Here is a 19,537-nt window from a genome sequence, read left to right as displayed (position 1 = left end):
ACAAATGACAGAAGGCAGCCTACAGAGAGGACTCAGTAGGTTAAGAGTGAGCAGGAAGTAGGAAGAAGCAGAATTCAAGTTGGTCAAGGCCACCTCAGCCTGTTGGCCAGACTGGGTGTCATAAAGGAGGAATGAGCTCCCAGTCTGTTCAGGGAATTGGGATATTTCTGCACAGCCAATTTCAGTCTAAAGCTGGATTTATATCTGCAAACTCTCTCAAACATGGTGGTTAAGGCATGGCTTGTGTGTCAAATCACACACTAGCTACATGATTTTGAGCAGGTTGTTATATTTTTCTGAGCCTCAGTTTTTTCATCTGTTTAACAAAAAAATAGTAGAATGGGGGGAATGTGATGGTCAATTTTAGGTATCAATTTAGCTGGACCATGGCATCTAAATGTTTGGCCAAACACATCTGGATGTTGCTATGAAGGTAATTATTTTTAATTTGAGGTTAATGTTTAAATCAGTAGATTTTGAATAAAGCAGTTTATCTCCATAAAATGGTGAGTCTCATCCAAGCAATTGAAGGCCTTGAGAAAAAGACTGACCTCTCTTGAGGAAGAGGGAGTTCTTAGCCTTCAGACTTGAGTGGCTTCATCAATTCTTCCTTGGGTTTCCAGCCTGTCCTGCGGACTTTGAACTTACCAGGCCTTCTCCAATTGCAGAAGCCAATTCCAATTCTTGAAATTAATCTAAATTAATCTCTCTCTCTCTCTCTCTCTCTCTCTCTCTTTCTCTCTTCCTCTCTCCCCTCCCTGAAGAACTACTATAAGGAGTAATCATTCCTATATTACCAAACATGGAAGCCTGATAACTTCCGAGGCCGTTACTCAACCTCCTACAACTTGGTTCCCTGGGCTGGGCTGATGCCCTGAGTTCACAGGCATTTACACTATGCCCTGAGTAACAGCAAAAATCAAAGCCTCACTGACAGGAAAAGAGGTCATACCATGAGCTCCTGACACAGCCCACTTCCAGACCCAAGAAATGAATGAGGCTTGTTTGCTGAAGGGGGGACCCCGTAATCTTTCCAAAGACTGACTCCTTGGCTGCCTTCCAGAAACTTAGCTTAAATCAGAAGAGGCATTGGCTGGGCTCATTCTTCTGGGGGGAATGGGTAGGGGGAGGAATGGCAGAGTCAGCCCCAGCAGAAGTTTATACTGGCCCAGGAATTCATTTGGGAAAAACAGTCTGACTAATAGACCAATTAAAAGGAGGACTCACAGATCCTTTTTTCCCTAATCTGTGGAACTTTCTGTGCCAAGAAAAGCAGCTTAATTTGTTTGACATAGCAAACTTTTTCTCCCATGTCCAGCTCCACTCTCAAGGAGGAGAAAACCATCTATCTTCATCTGTGCTAGCAGGCTGCGCAGTATGAAAATATGGAGGACTGAAATGATTGAGCCTGACAGGCAAGTCCAGTTTTCCTTTTGCATGGGGAACGGGGGCAGTAGGCAGGAAAATTCTCAACTTTAGCTCTCTCGCTCTCTGGTCCTCACTCTGACATAATTGGCCCCTCACCGAACCTGCTTTCTTCTCTGTAGCTGCTCTACTCTTGGTCTACAGCTTTAGTCTCTCCTTTTCTCCCACAGCCCCTGCTTATTTAGCCCAGTGTGTGCAGATATAAAACCATTACTCTTCAATCTTTACTTCCCTGGTGATTCTTCTGAGAGGTGCCCTGCACAGATGCTGGCAATGCCCAACTCTATCCCCTCTGCATTTACCATCACTGTAAATGTAGCCCAACTCTCACCTGCCAATCAGCACCCATGATCCTTTGCGCTTTGCCCACAGCCTCGCTCTGTTAGAGCCCCCTCTACCCACGGTGCCCACTGGGACCCACCCAGCTTCCTCTGCCCTCAGATAGGATGACTCCAAGGCCTGTGCTTTACGCTGACTCCCAGCGTTCCTCAGTGTCCACAGCGACAACTTGCCTGATGAGGGACTTTACTTGGCTGCCTTCCCATCTCAGTCTTACTGCCCCACTCCTCACCAGTGCTTCTTGCAATCACCTCCCGAAAACTACAGTAGTCCCCTTGTATCCACAGTTTTGCTTACCAGAGTTTCAGTTACCCACAGTCAACCCAGTCCAAAACTATCACGTCACTATTCTTGTGCTTTGGGGCCATTCTGAAGTAAAATAAGGGGGACTTGGACACAAGCAATACCATGACAGTCTGATAACTGAGAGGGTGTATTAGTCTGTTTTCACACTGCTATAAAGAACTGCTTGTGGCTGGGTAATTTATAAAGGAAAGAGGTTTAATTGACTCACAGTTCAGCATGCCAGGGGAGGCCTCAGGAAACTTACAATCATGGCAGCAGGCAAAGGGGAAGCAAGACACCTTCATAAGGCAGCAAGGAGGAGAAGCACCAAGTGAAGGGGTAAGAGCCCCCTTAGAAAACCATCAGATCTCATGAGAACTCACTCACTATGAGGAGAACAGCATGGGGGAAACTGCCCTCATGATCCAGTTACCTCTGCCTGGTCTCTCCCTTGACACGTGGGGGATTATGGAGGTTACAATTCAAGATGAGATTTGGGTGGGGACACATAAAGCCTAACCATATCAGAGGGCTACTAGGTGACTCAAGGTGGGCAGTGCCACAATGTGGAGATGCTGGACACATGGAGGATTCATGTCCTGGGTGGGATGGTGCGATATTTTGTCACAGTACTCAGAACTGAGCCCTATTCAAAACGTATGCATTGTCTGTTTCTGGAATTTGACATTTACATCACAATGCCTACATCACTCACTTCACTTCATCTCATCACGTAGGCATTTTATCACCTCACATCATCATAAGAAAGGTGAATACTGTGCAATAAGATATTTAAGAGAGAGAAAGACCATATTCACATGACCTTTTATTATAGTATATTTTTATACTTGTTCTATTTTATTATTAGTTATTATTGTTAATCTCTTACTGTGCCTAATTTATACATTAACCTTTATCATATATAGGTATGTATAGAAAAAAATGATATATATGTATAGGATTCTGTACTCTCTGCAGGTTTCAGGCATCCACCGGGGAAAGTATCCCCCCCTAGATAAGGGGGCTACCATATTTGCACTTGAATTCTTGCCTCGGGGTCTGCTTCTGGGAGAAATGTGAGCTGGAACATCCTCCTGTCATCTCTGGCACTGCCTGTATTCCCCACACACCCATGGGCATGAGCCTTGGAGCAAACTTGCCTATCTACTGTTATGGCTTCATATCCTGAAATCTGCTCACTTTGGTAATAGTGGGAGAAAGCAGATAGGGCCCAGCATTTCCTTGCTGTTTGTTGTCAGCTGAGATTGTTCGCTCCTGTTTGCTTATTATCTCATTTTTACACCTTACTTTAGCTTCTCCCACAATAAACACAGACAGGCTTCCTTCTAGAAGATATTCCAAGGTTGGCTTATGGTAAGCCTCAAGTTTTTCTTGGTATTTTGCTTGTTTTTCATTTTTTAACCTCTCTTTCTCTCTCTCTCTCTCTCTCTCTCTCTCTTTTTAAAAGAGATTGGTTCACGACCTCTGGAACAATTCAAACTCATCACATGACCTCCTTCTTCTCCCAAGCCAAGTGCAGGCAAATGGCTCTCCTAAGGCATCTTCAGTCATCACTTTTCCTCATTGCAACTCTGTCAAATCAGAAACTGACCTTCCTGAATCAGCCCTTTCAAAGCTGTTATTATTTATCTTTCTGGTCTCCGAATTCCCTCAATCTAATTGACATCATTTTAGTGCAGACAGGCTTGAACTATACCCAGGGTGGCTCGGCATCCATTGACTCGCATCCTGTCATTTCCAGCAGTGACAAGACCCCTAAGTCAGCTTTGCCCCAAAGTGAGGTCAATGACCTCGGTAATTATTGCTCCATTCCTGGGTGTCTCTCGCTGTGTGTGGCCATTAATTCCTGGCTGATAGTAATGCTTGTTCAGTGTGATTTAAGAAACAAAACCTAATACAAATAACTATTCCTGTTGCTGGTAATTGGATCAAACTTCCTCAATGTTATCCCTAACAGAACCCAACTCTCTGGAGAAACCCTTGATTGGGATTTGGAAGAGAGAGAGGTCAGTGTTCAACTCTGTCCCTACCTCTCCAGGTCTTCCTTTCTGCCTATCCCATAAGTTTCTAAATGACTGTGAGGTTGGTGGGTGCAGGGAAGCCATGAAGGTCAATGCAAAGCTCCTGGGCTTTGAAATCCTGACATCCCGGGTTATATCTCAGTTCTACCATTTGCTTGGCATGTGGCTTCTAAACCAATTAACCACCACTCTAAGCCTCAGTTCCCTCAAGTGTAAAATAGGAATGATAAAATCTACCTGCACATTAAAAGAGACACAGTGTATCTAATTCATGGGTCAATTATGGAGAGGAGTGTTGAAATATTTCACTATGATTGTGGATTAGTTGATTTCTTCTTGAAGTTCTGATAATGTACACAGAGAACTTAGCACAGGGCAGGCATGGTCGGCACTAAATAAACACACACATTTAACAGGCAGAAAGCTAAAGTAGGGTGATAGATACAATATTTTATTTTTCGCAGCCATAAAAAAGAATGAAATCATGTCCTTTGCAGAAACATGGATGCAGCTGGAGGCCATTATCCTAAGCGAATTAACACAGGAACAGAAAACCAAATATTGCATATTCTCACTTATAAGTGGGAGCTCAACGCTGGGTACTCGTGGACATAAAGTTGGCAACAGTAGATAGTGCAGACTACTAGGGGGAAGAGGTGGAAGGAGGGAAAGGCAGAAAAACTAACTGCAGGGTACTATGCTCAGTACCAAGGTGATAGATCATTTGTACTTCAAACCTCAGCATCATGCAATACACCCATGTAACAAACCAGCACATGTACCTTGTGAATCTAAAATAAAAGCTGAAAAAAAGCCATATGTGCTATGTTTGAATTCCAGCTTATGCATCTATTAGCTGTGTGAGCTTTGAAAAAACAAAAAAACTTAAATGAGTACTAGTTCTTCATTTGTAGAATGGCAGTAACAATTCTAGCTATATGATGGGCATTCAGTATTTCCTATTTTTCCTGTATTTCTTTTCAACTACTTCAAATTTGAGGTAGTTAATAGTGTGGACTCAGTATAATCGATTAGGGCAAAATGTGTTTGTCATTTGTTGTTGCTTTGTTATGATTTTGCCCCATGTCTTCTAATGTTAAACTTCCCAATTAAAAACAAATAAAATATGGCAAAGCCTGAGACCATGCTTAGTTAACAAAAAGGTAAAATCTAAAGTTCTCACTGTCCTGTGTAGTAATGCCCCAGGTGGGGATTAAGCCACATATAAAAGATGTGAACCTTATCTCCTAAGATTCAATAAATGTATTTTATTTTGTTAGAAAGCAGTTTCCTTCAGGCTTAGGTCAGAATTTCTCTGAAATAAAATGGCAACATATCTCTACTTTGTCACTATTCTCAGTAAATCATTAGAGCTGTGAAAAATAAATTTCATTTTTAACAAAACATCATTCTAGATCAGGGTCAGCAAACTATATGGCCTGTGGGCTAAATCTAGTCCACTGCCTATTTTTGTATGGTCCATATTTTACATTTTAAAATGTCCTTTTAGAAAAATTAAAAGAAGAATAATATTTTACAACACATGAAAATGATACGAAATTCACATTTCTGTGCCATAAATAAAGTTTTATGGGAACTCAGCCACATCTATTCATTTATGTATTATCTTTGACTGCCTTCATGCTACGAGAATCGAATAGTTGCAGCAGAGACCATATGGGCCACAAAGCCTAAAATATTTTCTACCTGGCCCTTTATATAAAAAGTTTTCCAGCTTCTGATCTAGATTCTAGATCAATGGTTTATTTAAACTGTTTTAGCTCTAAAAAACTGCCTCCAAGTTACCTCGAGTAAGGGGGATTTATCATCAGGCTCCAGGTTTCCACAGAAAGAGCTGGGACAATCCTAGAGCAAGATGCTGGCATGCAGTAGGCTGCCGTCCTTGAGCGGAGGCCTCACTGACAGCGATGGAGTTCCAGCCATGCTGCAGTTGCTCCAGCCACTGACTTAGAGACAGCAACCTGTACAGGCACCAGGCAAGAGAAGAAATCTGGAGATCTCAGTTAGACTGGGAAAATCTCTCTTCGATATTTCAAACCTTTCAAAAGCCAAGTCAGTTTTCATTTCCTTATCTTCCTACTGTTGACTGAGTTCTAGCTACCAGGTGCTGTGCTGAACACTTACATCCATTGTGTCCTTGACTCTTCTTAAGAGCTCTGTGAGGTCAGTGTGATTATCTCCATTTGATGGCTGAATAATCTGAGACTGAGAGAAATTAAACAATATGTCTGCTTTGGTTTGTCCCCTCCAAAACTCATGTTGAAGTTTGATCCTCAGTGTGGCAGTACTGGGCGGTGGGGGCTAGTGGAGATGTTTGGATCATGGGGGCTGATTTCTCATGAATAGATTAGGGCCCTTCTTCTGGGCTGAGTGAGTTCTCGCTCTCAGGAATGGAGCAGGTTGCTAAAAAGAATCTGGCTTCTTCAGTCAGCGCTCTTGCTTCGTCTCTCTCCATGTGATCTCTGCACAGACCCACTCCCCTTCCACTTTCCTCCATGAGTTGAAGCAGCCTAAGGCCCTCAGCAGATGCAGCTGCCCAATCTTGAACCTTCCAGCCACCAAAATTATAAGCCAAATAAATCTTTTCTGTATAAACTACCTAGTCTCAAGTGTTCTATTACGGCAACACTAAACAAACTAAGACAATGCCCAAGGTCACCCACCTACAAAGTGTGGATTTGAGGTTTAAACTGGATTTTTCTGACTTCAAGAGCCCTGGTTCTACTCATTTTACTCTACTACCTCATCTATGATTTTTTTTCTAAGAAATGGAAAGCAAAAGCGTATACATTTTAAAATAAAGTCTGAACTCTTATCTGTTTTTCACTTTATTAGGGCTGTGGAGTGGGGTACAAATCCATCACTGTGGGATCCCAGATGCAGTTGGTTGATTACACCTGAAAGGTGTAATAACTTGCTTAAGTGAAGCTTCATTTCATAACCACCAGTGTGCACCCTATCTCCCAAGATGTCCAGTGATTAATTTCTCACACACTTGGGATTTGGAAACTTAAATGTGAGAGTGAGTGGCTCGGCAACCCTCCAAACTGGACTATGATGTGACTTTTCCCCTGGAGATGCCACCACCATTGTGAAAAGCATCAGTAAGACTCAATCTCCATGTAGGAATACAGCCCATTTGGGTTGTGTAAGAAACACAGTCTAGGATGCAGGGGTGTCCTGGATGTCCACTTGGTGCAGACTCCTGTGCAGCCTCCCTGAGAACTCAGGAACTTAGCCTGTTGCAGAACATATGATGGGCCCCAGGGGGAGGGCAGAGGGATCTTCCCAACATCCCTCAAAAGACCTGAAAGGAGACATTGAGTTTTATAAAGAACGATTGTTTTCAGGTAGCGACTAAAACTTAATTTTGCATCCCTTGGAGATCCTGATAAGGATTCTGTCTTAAAATCCTAAAAGCCGTCTTTTGGCAGACATTCTCCAACCAATATTTTTTTAAGTTTCAAGTGAAAAATATGAGTGGCATATGTATGCTCATTTATATTAACGTTATAAAACTCATCAAACATAAAAAAGATGAAGTATATGACCAGTATTAGCAATCGGCCTAATCTATTTTTTAAAGTAGAATACAATATATGTCAAACACAAGTATCAGAAATAGACCCTCCAAAACCCTCTAAAATAACTAAGTAACTAGCACAAACGGTTACGGGATGCTGATCTATGCCCAGGGGCTAATGTGAGGTGCAATCACAGATCAGGTTGGGGACAAACAGTTTATGTCAGTGAGGCTGCTTTGGGTGTCTGGGAAACAGATCAAGCTGACAGAGGGCAAACGACTCTATGGAAGGAAGGCCCTGGGGATCTAGAGTCTGGAAAATCAAGAATGAAAGCATAAATGGCAGAGAAGAAAAAGCACCTCCCATCCTCCTGTCAATGGTAGGTGGCAGACTGAATCATGCATTTCTCTGTTCTCCCCTCCCATTCCCTCCCTGTCCCCTTCCCCTGTCCCCAGTAACAACTTCTCCAAATAGTATCAGGATTTGAGTCACCAAAACCATTTTTGTGGATCTTGTTCTTACAATCCTCTCTCTTTGATTTAAAAAGAGATATTGCCAACCCCCACTTCCTATGATCTGCCGTTTCTTGGTGACATGCTGTCCTAGCACAGTTCCCAGGATTCTGTCCATAGTGGTGCCAGGAAGTGGGCACACTTTGGCCCTCTGGGTGTGACAAGACATCATCTTTACTGGGAAAGCAAGTCAGTTGTGGGGGAAGAAGTTGACTATTCAGCTGATCGTTCTGACTGCATCTGGAATCTCAGGACCCAGAGTGAGGCTGGGAGGCCAGGAAGTGATGAGGAGTTCTGAGGTGGGGTAGAACGGGAAGCTATCACCTCTCTTCCAAGCAGTGACATGGCATGAAGGAATACCACCTGTGAGTAGTGAGAGAAAGCCCAGGATGATTCAGTAACACTGCAGCAGCAGAGGGCGAGTCTCCCATGCTAAGGACAGGCCATGTAGCCATCTTCAATAACTCCATCCCACCCATCACCCATGCTTTAGCACTTGCCATTTCCCAGCACTGTGCTCAGCAGAGTACATATAATGAAAGCAAAGACAAGTCACACAGCACATTAACAGGCACTTAGCAAATATTTGTTGAATGGATCATGAATGAATGAATAACTAAAGACAGTCTCTGCTCTCAAAGTTTTCGCATTCCAATAGAAGAGACACAAGCATGGAAAATGTAGTGCTAAAACAACAAAGGTGTGAACTGGAAACCATACCAGAACACAGGGGTGACTAATTACTTCTATTTGGGTGGGTCAAAGAGGACTGAGTCTGGGTTTTGAAAGAAGAATAGAAGTTTTCCAGTTGCAACCCAGGCAGAGAAAATACTATATGCAAAAGTACAGAGGCTAGTATATGCAAAAGTATAAAATAGAATATGCAAAAGTATGACACACTTGGGGAGCTGGAGCTGTTCAATATGGCTGGAGAGGTAAGTATAGTACTCGGGATGAGGGGAGGATCACGACTGAAAAGGTCAGGAATTGAATCATAGAAGGCTTGACGTGTTATCCCAAGAAGTATGAAATACCATCCTGTATGGGATGCATACATCAGCATCCTGTGACCATTCACTTTAGTTATTTGTTTTATAGGGTTTTTGGCATCTTTTTTAGTATTTGTGTTTAACATATATTTCATGCTACTTTAAAAAACAGATTGGCCGGTCGCCGTGGCTCATGCCTGTAATCCCAGCACTTTGGGAGTCCGAGGTGGGAGGATCACCTGAGGTCAGGATTTCGAGACCAGCCTGACCAACATGGATAAACCCTGTCTCTACTAAAAATACAAAATTATCTGGGCATGGTGGTGCATGCCTGTAATCCCAGCTACTCAGGAGGCTGAAGCAGAAGAATCACTTGAACCCAGGAGGCGGAGGTTGCGGTGAGCCAAGATCGCGCCATTGCACTCCAGCCTGGGCAACAAAAGCAAAACTCTGTCTCAAAATAAATAAATAAGTAAATAAATGATTAAGCCCATCGTTAATATCTGAATATATACTTCACCTTTTAATGTTTGATGAGTTTTATAACATTAAAATATGCTGCTCATTTTTACATGAATGATTTCATTTTTTAAGAACTAGCAACTCAATTGATTGGATTGGGTGGACTATGGTTATTCACTGGATGAGGAGAAATTGAATTTAGGCAAAACCTTCCTGTCAGATTTGGGTAGGTACACACTCAGCCAGCCCTATCATTTCAACCTGAAAGAACCTGTCCTGCAGCGTGCTGTGACTAAGGTGCCTATCCCCTCTGGGGGTTCCAACATGGGGGTGTGGCTGGACTCTGGATCCCCCACGCCAGGCTGTGTGTGGACAGTGGTGGCTGCTGCCTGGTGCTGCCATGCTGTTTTTCGCACTGGCTCCAGGTTTCCTCTCACATTCAGTCTTGCCTCAAGACACAGGCCAAATGGAAATAAACTGTCGCAGTTGGCCCCTTTCCCAGAGAAATTATATTTAGCCTCCAAAAGCAGCAGGCTTCGAAATGGCATGGTTGTCTCAGCTAAAAATGGCCATCCGGAAGGAGCTGGATTATGGGAAGCCATCCAGGCATGAAGAACGGGCCACTTTGAGGCAATGATTATTATGTGCTTCAAGGAGTCCTGTTCTCAAGTCTTCATGGACTGGGCCAAATTAAAACAGATGGGCACATGACATTCAGAAGCAACCACAAAAAGGGCTTATCTGCAGGGTCCTAGGGCCAGAACCAAGGCTGGCCAGGGCGAATTTCACCCAACTTCAAATGTATGCTCCACGACATAGATAGCATTTACTACGTCAGAATATTAAAGGCCTTTTAGGGCAAAAGATGCAAACAGACACTATACAAAGGGAATGATAAAAATGGCAAATGTATGTGTTTTAAAGCTGAATATTTGCAAAGAAGCAAAATATAAAATAATATCATTTTTCAAAAATGTTTTTAAAATAATTATAGATAATATTAGTGAAGTTTTGGGAAATAGGCATTCTCATACAATGCTGGTAAGAATATACTTTGGTTGAACTATTTAGAGTTTTGTTTTAGAAAAAGCACTTTGACTAAAGGGTGGAGAATGGATTGGAAGGGCTCAAAACTCAAGGCAAGGAGACCACTTAGAAGATAGGACAAAAGCAGAGGGGAGGGTAGCCTGAATAGGGCAGTGGCAGAGGGACGAAGGACGTGAACAAAATCAAGAAGTATAACTCACAAGTCTTGGGAATTGATTGGATTGAGTACCTGGGTGGACAATGGCCATTCACTGAAAGAGGAGACATCATCACCACCATAACCATCAGTGCAAATCTTTATAGACTGCTGAGTAGGGGGAAGCACTGTTTTGAACACTTTAAAAGTATTAATGTGTAGGGCAAATACCTAATGCATGCAGGGCTTAAAACCTAGATGACAAGTTGATAGGTGCAGCAAACCACCATGGCACTTGTATACCTATGTAACAAACCTGCACATCCTGCACATGTATCCTGGAACTTAAAGTAAACTAAAAATACATAAATAAATGTATTCATGTGTTCAGTTCTCACAGTAGCCCTATGAGGTTGGTCCATTCTTGTCCCCACCTGACAGATAAGGAAACCGAGACACAAGAATTAAAAACTTGCCCAACGTTCATACATTGGCATTATTCTCTTCACCTTTGTTTATGATATTGTTGAAAATGGAAACAACTTCAAAATACCACAGTAGTATATTGATTATATAAATGGTGGCCCAGTCACATGATGGAGTGCATGTTTTAGAAGAACATTTAATAAATGGAGAAAGACATAGACCATAAGTTAAAAAGTGAGTTATAGAATTCCAGGTGGGGGTGGCTGGTTGCGATGGCTCACACCTGTAATCCCAGCACTTTGGGAGGCCAAGGCAGGCAGATCACGAGGTCAGAAGTTCAAGACCAGCCTGGCCAACATAGTGAAAACCCATCTCTACTAAATACAAAAAAAATTAGCCGGGCATGGTGGTGGGTGCCTGTAATCCCAGCTACTTGGGAGGCTGAGGCAAGGAGAATCGCTTGAACCTGAGAGGCAGAGGTTACAGTGAGCCGAGATTTCAGCACTTTGGGATGCCAAGGCAGGCGGATCAGCTGAGGTCAGGAGTTTGAGACCAGCCTGACCAACATGGAGAAACCCCATTCTACTGAAAATACAAAATTAGCCAGGCGTAGTGGTGCATGCCTGTAATTTCAGCTGTAATTTCAGCCTTCAGCAGGCAGAGGCAGGAGAATCACTTGAACCTGGGAAGCAGAGTTTGTGGTGAGCCAAGATCTTGACATTGCACTCCAGCCTGGGCCATGAGAACAAAACTCCATCTCAAAAAAAAAAAGAAAAATTCCAGATGGGAATATATATATATATAAGGCTCCCATTTTCTGATAGGAAAAGATCACTTAAAGTAAATCCACTTAAAATATAAAAAAGTGTTATAATGAATAAGCAAGAAAAGATTTGATTAGGGTTATGTCTTTAAAATTAAGCTAAAATTATGAAAATTTTTATTTTGTCTTACATTTAACACTATATAGATTACTATTAAAACTTTGAGCTAATTCTTGGAACCCAGACTGAAAGGAGGCTTAGATTTGAGCTTTCTGAGAAACTATATAGTGACCTGAGTACCCCACAAAGTGAATCCTGAGTCAAGGACTTGTGTGCTGCTGGTTGACTCAGCAGGAGATCCAAGTAGCATGGCTGAGGAACCAAGGAGAGGGAGGAGAGGAAGAAATGCAATGCAGGGTGCATTATTATCAAGGTCACTCCTGTTGACAGCTAGGGTGTAGCCTCCCCAGTAACCTCTGAGGAGGGCATAGAATGCGTCTCAGAGTTATCCACCTGGGGACTGACTGGAGGACTATTTCTGCATCAGCTCTTTGTCCACGTTGCTTATGGGTTGTTCCCGAGGCCATTATTGCTCCCAGCACTTCTGGGCTACTTGTGTCTGTTTGGGAAGCAGTGCTGGTGTCTACAGCATAGAGAAGCCCAGGAGGGAAGTGAAGAGCAGGAGTCCTGAGTGTGGAAGCCCACAGCGAACTGCCTCCCATCCTGCAGCCTTGGCTGTGATGAGAGCAAAGAGCACGAGCACATGAATCTGGCCATCAGAGGTGGGTGACTGACACGATAGCATGACATCATAGCATTCTCATTTGAATCACAGCATGATCATACTGAGGACCTCTGCAAAAGCATTGCATAGAAATCTTCATCAGTTTTCCCAAAGGCCTTTTGCATCCTTTAATATTCAACTCTTTTAAACCATCTTCCATGCTGTGCTGTTTCTCTTCATTGTTAACTGTCGCAACCCCGCCAAACAATGTTTGTTGATGACTTGGTATGTGTTTTCTGCAGTTCTCCAACTCACTTTAATGAGCTTCACAAAACAATACATCTTTTGCAAGATTTGAGATTTCTCTTTGCAGTGAACTTGAAATGCATTTGCAATGAGCAGGCTAACTAACACAGATACTCATGTGAAGATTGGGAGTATATACAGGGAAGGCTGGCTGTTAAGACTGATAATTAATTTACTCAATGGTCAGTTTATTACTTCTAGGTAGTGTCCTTCACCCACATCCATACCCTTACCCTTCTCCCAGTTGGTTGCCTAATGAAAATATCCCTTGGAAAGCAGAGGTCAATGCCTAAAGCATGGGAAATTCCTACCATACGAGTGTATATTTCCCTCATAGCCACTCCCAGAAGAGAAAAGCAATGCAGGGTGTGTCCTCTCAAGCATCCTCTGCACCTTCCCTACCACCTAGTCATGACTGACTTCATCCTTGCTGGACAATTTCTCAACATGGACTTCCTCTGCCAAGGACGTGAACTAGGATTTCTTTTCATATCACCTTAGCAATATCTCACTGATATACTGAGACCTCCAGACCCTTAACCCTAACTTCACTGTTACCCTCAAAGCCTCCTGACCCCATGCTTCATTTTCTTTCACATTAGGAGGGAAAATGGTGGTATTATAAAAACATGGATTGGAAGGGCTTTAGCACATCAGACACGTACCCCCATTCATTGAAATGTGTCTTAATCTGTTTTCTGCTGCTGTAACAGAATACCTGAGATTGGATAATACGTTAAAGAAAAGAAATTTATTTGGCTCATGGTTCTGGAGGCTGGGAAGTCCAAGATAGAGGGGCTGCATTTGGTGAGGGCCTTCTTGCTGTGTCAGCCCATGGCAAAGGCAGAAGGGCTAGAGAGCATGTGTCCACATGAGATAAAATGAGGTCAATCTCATCCTTTTATCAGGAACCCTCTCACAATAGCTAACCTACTCATGTAACAACAGCATCAATTCATTCATGGAGGCAGAACCCTTATGACCTAATCACCTTCCTTTTAAAGGCCCCAGCTCTCAATACTTTTGCACTAGGGATTAAGTGTCCAACATATGAGCTTTGAGGAACACATTCAAACCATAGCAATGTGGGTCATGAACATGTTCTGAGTTTTATGTAAATTGTGAAAAAGCAGCTTTAGGGCAAGCCTCTTAGTCATCCTCTTTACCCCACAGTTGCCTTTAGCTCTGCTTAAGTGGAAATTCTGGCCCTACTCCTGACAGGGAGGGCTTTATATTGCTTGGTCATTGTTAAATCCCAAGCAATAATGATTGGCAGCTCAGTGCTCCAGGTAAAAGCGTGAGTTCTGGTGTTTGAGCACCTGGCTTTGGGACCTGGTGGCACCATTTACAAGTCATGTCACTCAGCTGCTCTGTGCCTCATTCCTCCATCTGCAAAGCAAATATAATCATATCAGCTACCTCTGGGTAGATGCGGATTAGTGAATTCATTCATGAGAAGTACTTAGACCAGCACCTGACTTTGAAAAAACATGCAAACATTAGCCAAAGCTATTCTCCTGCTTCCAGTTTGAGATACAGAAATAATACTTTTCATGTGGACCAGATCTAATGAAAGAATTCTGAAAGAAGCTAAGAGGATGACCATCAATTAACAACTTTCTTGGAGGGCACAGCTTTCCTCTACCATGTCTGAGAATGTAGAGAGGGCTTATCCCAGCTCCCCTGGTTAGCCGAGCCTGACTCAACTGAGCCTCTTAAGAAGATGAACAGATCATGGAAATTTATTAGCAAGCACCAGAACCATCATTGTGGAAGCATTTCTCCAAAAGCCACAATTGAAGACTAGAATGTATGACACGGGGAAGCGGCAAGGGCCCGAATTAAACAGGGACTTTTTCACTTCATTTTTCAAGAGTGATGTGAAATCTGCACAGCCTCAGAGATCTGTGTCCAGAGCTCAGTGAGTATTCATCCCTAACCTGAGACCAGAAGCATCTGGCTGAGTCAGGCTGTCATTAAGGGTCACCGGGGGTGCTGCCTGCAGCTTATCAAAGGCATCCTTCTAAACTGAGAAAGGCACAGATGAAATAAACAGGACCTTGACCCCACTGGAAATGGAGCTTTCTTTGCAGGGGGCTGATCTTGTTTTTGTAAAGGGCTTTGATTATCAGTTGATCTGACTCCAACAGGGTCATTCTAGGGCAGAGGGAACCACCTCCAAGAGAACCGATGCCGGTGCCAACACATGTAGTTGGGCACTGCCCACTTTTGCTTATGTAACCCTTCACCTGCCAACTCCCTTCCCACCTCTGACACTATGGGGAGGTGGCAGAAACTCACTGACACACCCATTTCCAAGGCCAGCAGGCCAGCGTTGTGTCCTAACTAACATAAGCACAGTTGTGGGGAGCTCCATGTGGCTATCAAATTACAAGTAACCATTCGTGTCCTTCAAAAGCAGCAGTCAAGCCCAGGGTCACTTCAGGAGGGTGCAGCATATAGACCCTCTTCTCCCACCATGTGAAATAAAAACTGCTGTTCACTGAGAGCTTGTCCAGGACCACACCACTTCATCCACGTAGGGATCCTGTGAGATATGACCATCTCCATCTACAAATGAGAATTAAGGCTCAGAGACGTTAAGTAACTAGCACAAAGCAGCCCAGCAAGGAAGTATGAGTGGGGATTCATACTCGGGGGATTGAATATAATCCAGAGGGATCTTTTCCCCAATAACTCTGAAGATCCCCAGAAGCCTTATTAGTCTTTGGTAAAACTGAGAAGGCAGTGAAGTTTATTTTTGGTTGTCTCCTGCTTGGCATTCAGTGTTTCTCCCCCAAAATGAACAGAGCACCTCTCTTTGTTGGGTGATCCCCTTGCCCAAACATGTGTATTCCCCATTGTCTTCTTCCCACCTCCATTGTTCAATACACATGCTCTTCGTGTTTCTGCTTCCATCTGAAACAAAGAACATTGATGAATGAAACACATCAACTCAACCAACCAAGGCTGGTGATGACTGCTGCCCACCACACCCAGAGTTACTCAGGGTTACTCATGCCTTCAAAACTTAACTCCAAATAATGAATTGTGATGGTTCTGAAATGTAGCCAGTACGGGCTAGAGAAGGGGACTATGAAGCTTTGTCTAAATAATCCAGGCCTTGGGCCGGGCATGGTGGCTCACACCTGTAATGCCAGCACTTTGGGAGGCTGAGGTGGGAGGATCACCTGAGGTCGGGAGTTCGAGACCAGCCTGACCAACATGGAGAAACCCCATCTCTAGTAAAAATACAAAACATGAGCCAGGCGTGGTGGTGCATGCCTGTAATCCCAGTTACTCTGAAGGCTGAAGCAGGAGAATCACTTGAACCAGGAAGGCGGAGGTTGCGGTGAGCCAAGATCGCGCCATTGCACTCCAGCCTGGGTGACAAGAGCAAAACTCTGTCTCAAAAATAATAATAATAAATAAATAAATCCAGGTTAAAGGGCTATGTGTGCTTTTTTTCCTCTCCTCCACATGGTTCTTGAGACTCTATGAATAATCCAACTATACCCAGCAATTCCGAGGGGTGCAGACCAGAGCCCCCCTGGTCACAGGCCTTTGAGTTATATCCACTTCAGGGGTTCTGGAGCTGATTCCTAGGCATAAAAGGTGACTAGGCACAGTGGTTAAGCATCAGATGCCTGAGTCAGGCAGCCCAGTTCATAGCATGCTCTGCCATTAATTAGCTCGTTTGCCATGCACGCATTACTTAACAGCTCTGAGCTTCAGCTTCCTTATCTGTGGAGAGGTGCCAGCACATAGGAGACACTCTATAAATTGATAGATGAATGGCGATAATAAAATGACCTTCTTTGTATTCTTCATAGGATTATTGTGGAGGATATACGTGTGTGTGTGTGATTTATATGTGATATATATATATGTATGTATACGTGTGTGTGTGTGTGTGTGTGTGTGTGTGTGTGTGTGTATAGGCAGTATTTGGCTCCTAGTAAGTACTCAATAGATAACCATTATACTGTCCAAAGGTGTGACTTGCCTCTGATCCTAGAGATCTGAATCATACAAGGGGACAAAGGGCATGAATTCGAATGGTGGGTGAGACTCAGAAGTGGCCTGCTATAGTTCTGGGCCATTAGTCCATTCCTGTTAGGTGCCCAGGTTATGTTCTAGTGAACAGGAGAAGATCCAGCTTCCCCCAACTCCCTCTCAGTGAGGGGATGGAAGTTAGCGAGCCAGGCCCTGTCCTTTGATATGCATGTCAGGGCTTCAGTCCGAAGAGGGAAACAGGGAAACCTGTTGTTGGTTGATGTGCCTCCCGGTCCTCATTCCTCAACACCAGACTCATTCCAGACCCCTGCTGGTGCACCATGCACCGTGAAGCTCAGCAGGGCCCTACACCCAGGTTGGGTCAGGCTGGCTCAGGAAGTGAACTAGACTAAGGTGCCATGGGAGACATCACTGCTTTAGCTGAGATTCTGGGCTACTCTGTGGTCCTGACCCCAGGGGGTTCTGGGGACCTTTGCCACAGCCCTGATCACATGGCTGAAGGAATCAGTCACTCCCATCTGCTGAGGTATGGAAGCAGGGAAAATTGTCACACCATCCAAATCACTTATTTCTTACTCACGCCTTTATTTGTCCATTCAAAAATAATTACTAAATTACTACCTATGCCAGCTCCTGTACCAGACAGAGTGAAAATAAAAAGCCCCTTGGAATTTACAATCTGTTAGGAGAGGCCCAACTAAATGAACAAGTACAATAAAGCATGATGAATGCTATAATGGAGCAAAAGCAGGTGCCATGGGAACACAGCAGGGCAGCTTACCTAGGCTGAGCCAGAGAGACTTCCTGGAGGAAGAGGCACTTCCATTATGCTTAGTGATTATAATATTCCCTCATTCTTAAATATGAAATACTATATATACCCCCAAATAAAGTGAGCTCTTTTTTTCCCAAAAAATTATCTTTTTAAAGAAAAAGGAGAGAGGAGTTGCCTTTATCTGAGTTTTTATAGTCACATTTTTCATAGCAAAGAACATCTCTCTAAGATTTTACCTACACTAACAAAGTTCTAGTAGGAGGAGGTGTGTTAGGCTACATGACCTCAGTCGATATTAGTTTGGGATGTTTATACAGATGACCATAGAAATTTGGCTACAAATAAAGAAGGCAAAAGAGCATAACACAACTGTAGTGATTATTCTTGCAGCTGTGCCTTCACAGTTATGTTAGATATTGTGAGCAAGCATGACAAAGACACTTATGATATAGTGATAAGTGATTTCCTTGAAATATTTTCATGCATGCTGTCTTCGTCTTTTGGGGCTGCTATAACGAAACATCACAGGCTGAGTAGCTTATAGAGAGCAGAAACTTGGTCCTCATAGTTTTAAAGGCTTGGAAGTCCAAAGTCAAGGTGCTGGCAGATTCAGTGTCTGTTAAGGGCTTTCTGGTTCATAAATGGTACCTTCTTGCTTGTCCTCACACGGTAGAAGAGGTAAACAAGCTCTTTCAGTCCTCTTATTTTATAATGGCACTAATCCCATTCATGCAGGCTCCATCCTCATGACCTAATCACCTCCCAAAGACCCCACCTCCTAATACCATCACCTTGGGGGCTGCAATTTCAACCTGTGAATTTGAGGGTGAACACAAACATTCAGACCATAGCATATGCAATGGTAGTTTGCTATCAGTGTCATATATGGATTCAAAAAGGGCTCTAGCTCAACAGTGCTCTGAAAAACCACTGCAAATGCAGCTCTGCTAAGAAAAAGACAGTGATGTCAAAGACACCTGCAGTGTAATGAAGTATTTTAGTAAAGTGTACTCCAAAATAAAATGCTTTATGTACTATGTGATTTTTAAATACATGTGTATTCCTAAATTAATAGATTAAGTACTTAAGTAGACATTTGACTAGTCGACCTACGAAGAGACTTCAAAAAGTGCATGGGAAAATGGAATTAAAAACGTAAACTTTGTTTCTCAACATACGCTCCATCAAGTTTAAGACACTTTTTTTTTTAATTGACATTTTTAATTCTGTCTTTTTGTTTGTTTGTTTTTGTTTTTGTTTGTTTTTTTAAAATTTATTATTATTATTATACTTTAAGTTATAGGGTACATGTGCATAACGTGCAGGTTTGTTACATATGTATACTTGTGCCATGTTGGTGTGCTGCACCCATCAACTCGTCAGCACCCATCAACTCGTCATTTACATCAGGTATAACTCCCAATGCAATCCCTCCCCCCTCCCCCCTCCTTCCTCCCCATGATAGGCCCCGGTGGGTGATGTTCCCCTTCCCGAGTCCAAGTGATCTCATTGTTCAGTTCCCACCTATGAGTGAGAACATGCGGTGTTTGGTTTTCTGTTCTTGCGATAGTTTGCTAAGAATGATGGTTTCCAGCTGCATCCATGTCCCTACAAAGGACACAAACTCATCCTTTTTGATGGCTGCATAGTATTCCATGGTGTATATGTGCCACATTTTCTTAATCCAGTCTGTCACTGATGGACATTTGGGTTGATTCCAAGTCTTTGCTATTGTGAATAGTG

At 43.1% G+C, this 19,537-nt stretch overlaps 2 protein-coding genes across 12 annotated transcripts in view; both read right to left on the bottom strand.

Annotated features, from left to right (window-relative positions):
• LOC126960839 (cytochrome b-c1 complex subunit 7) overlaps positions 1-19,537 on the bottom strand; it is a 1,171,628-nt gene that overhangs the window by 951,894 nt on the left and 200,197 nt on the right. Inside the window, exon 1 of one of the 11 annotated variants that reach the window (XM_050800577.1) lies at positions 19,235-19,238. The exons of 9 other annotated variants lie outside the window; for them this stretch is intronic. The gene's annotated coding sequence lies outside the window, so the exon portion shown is untranslated. Of the gene's footprint in view, positions 1-1,813; positions 1,818-19,234; positions 19,239-19,537 lie in introns of those variants that run through there. One more of the 11 variants, XM_050800570.1, reaches the window with a different exon arrangement.
• TSPYL5 (TSPY like 5) overlaps positions 1-19,537 on the bottom strand; it is a 321,724-nt gene that overhangs the window by 230,357 nt on the left and 71,830 nt on the right. The window lies entirely within an intron of this gene.

The sequence above is a fragment of the Macaca thibetana genome, chromosome 8 (genome assembly GCF_024542745.1).
Source record: "Macaca thibetana thibetana isolate TM-01 chromosome 8, ASM2454274v1, whole genome shotgun sequence".
In the NCBI taxonomy this organism is placed as follows: domain Eukaryota; kingdom Metazoa; phylum Chordata; class Mammalia; order Primates; family Cercopithecidae; genus Macaca; species Macaca thibetana.
Note: the sequence above shows the minus strand (reverse complement) of the source record. Positions and strands in the feature narration are given on the sequence as shown.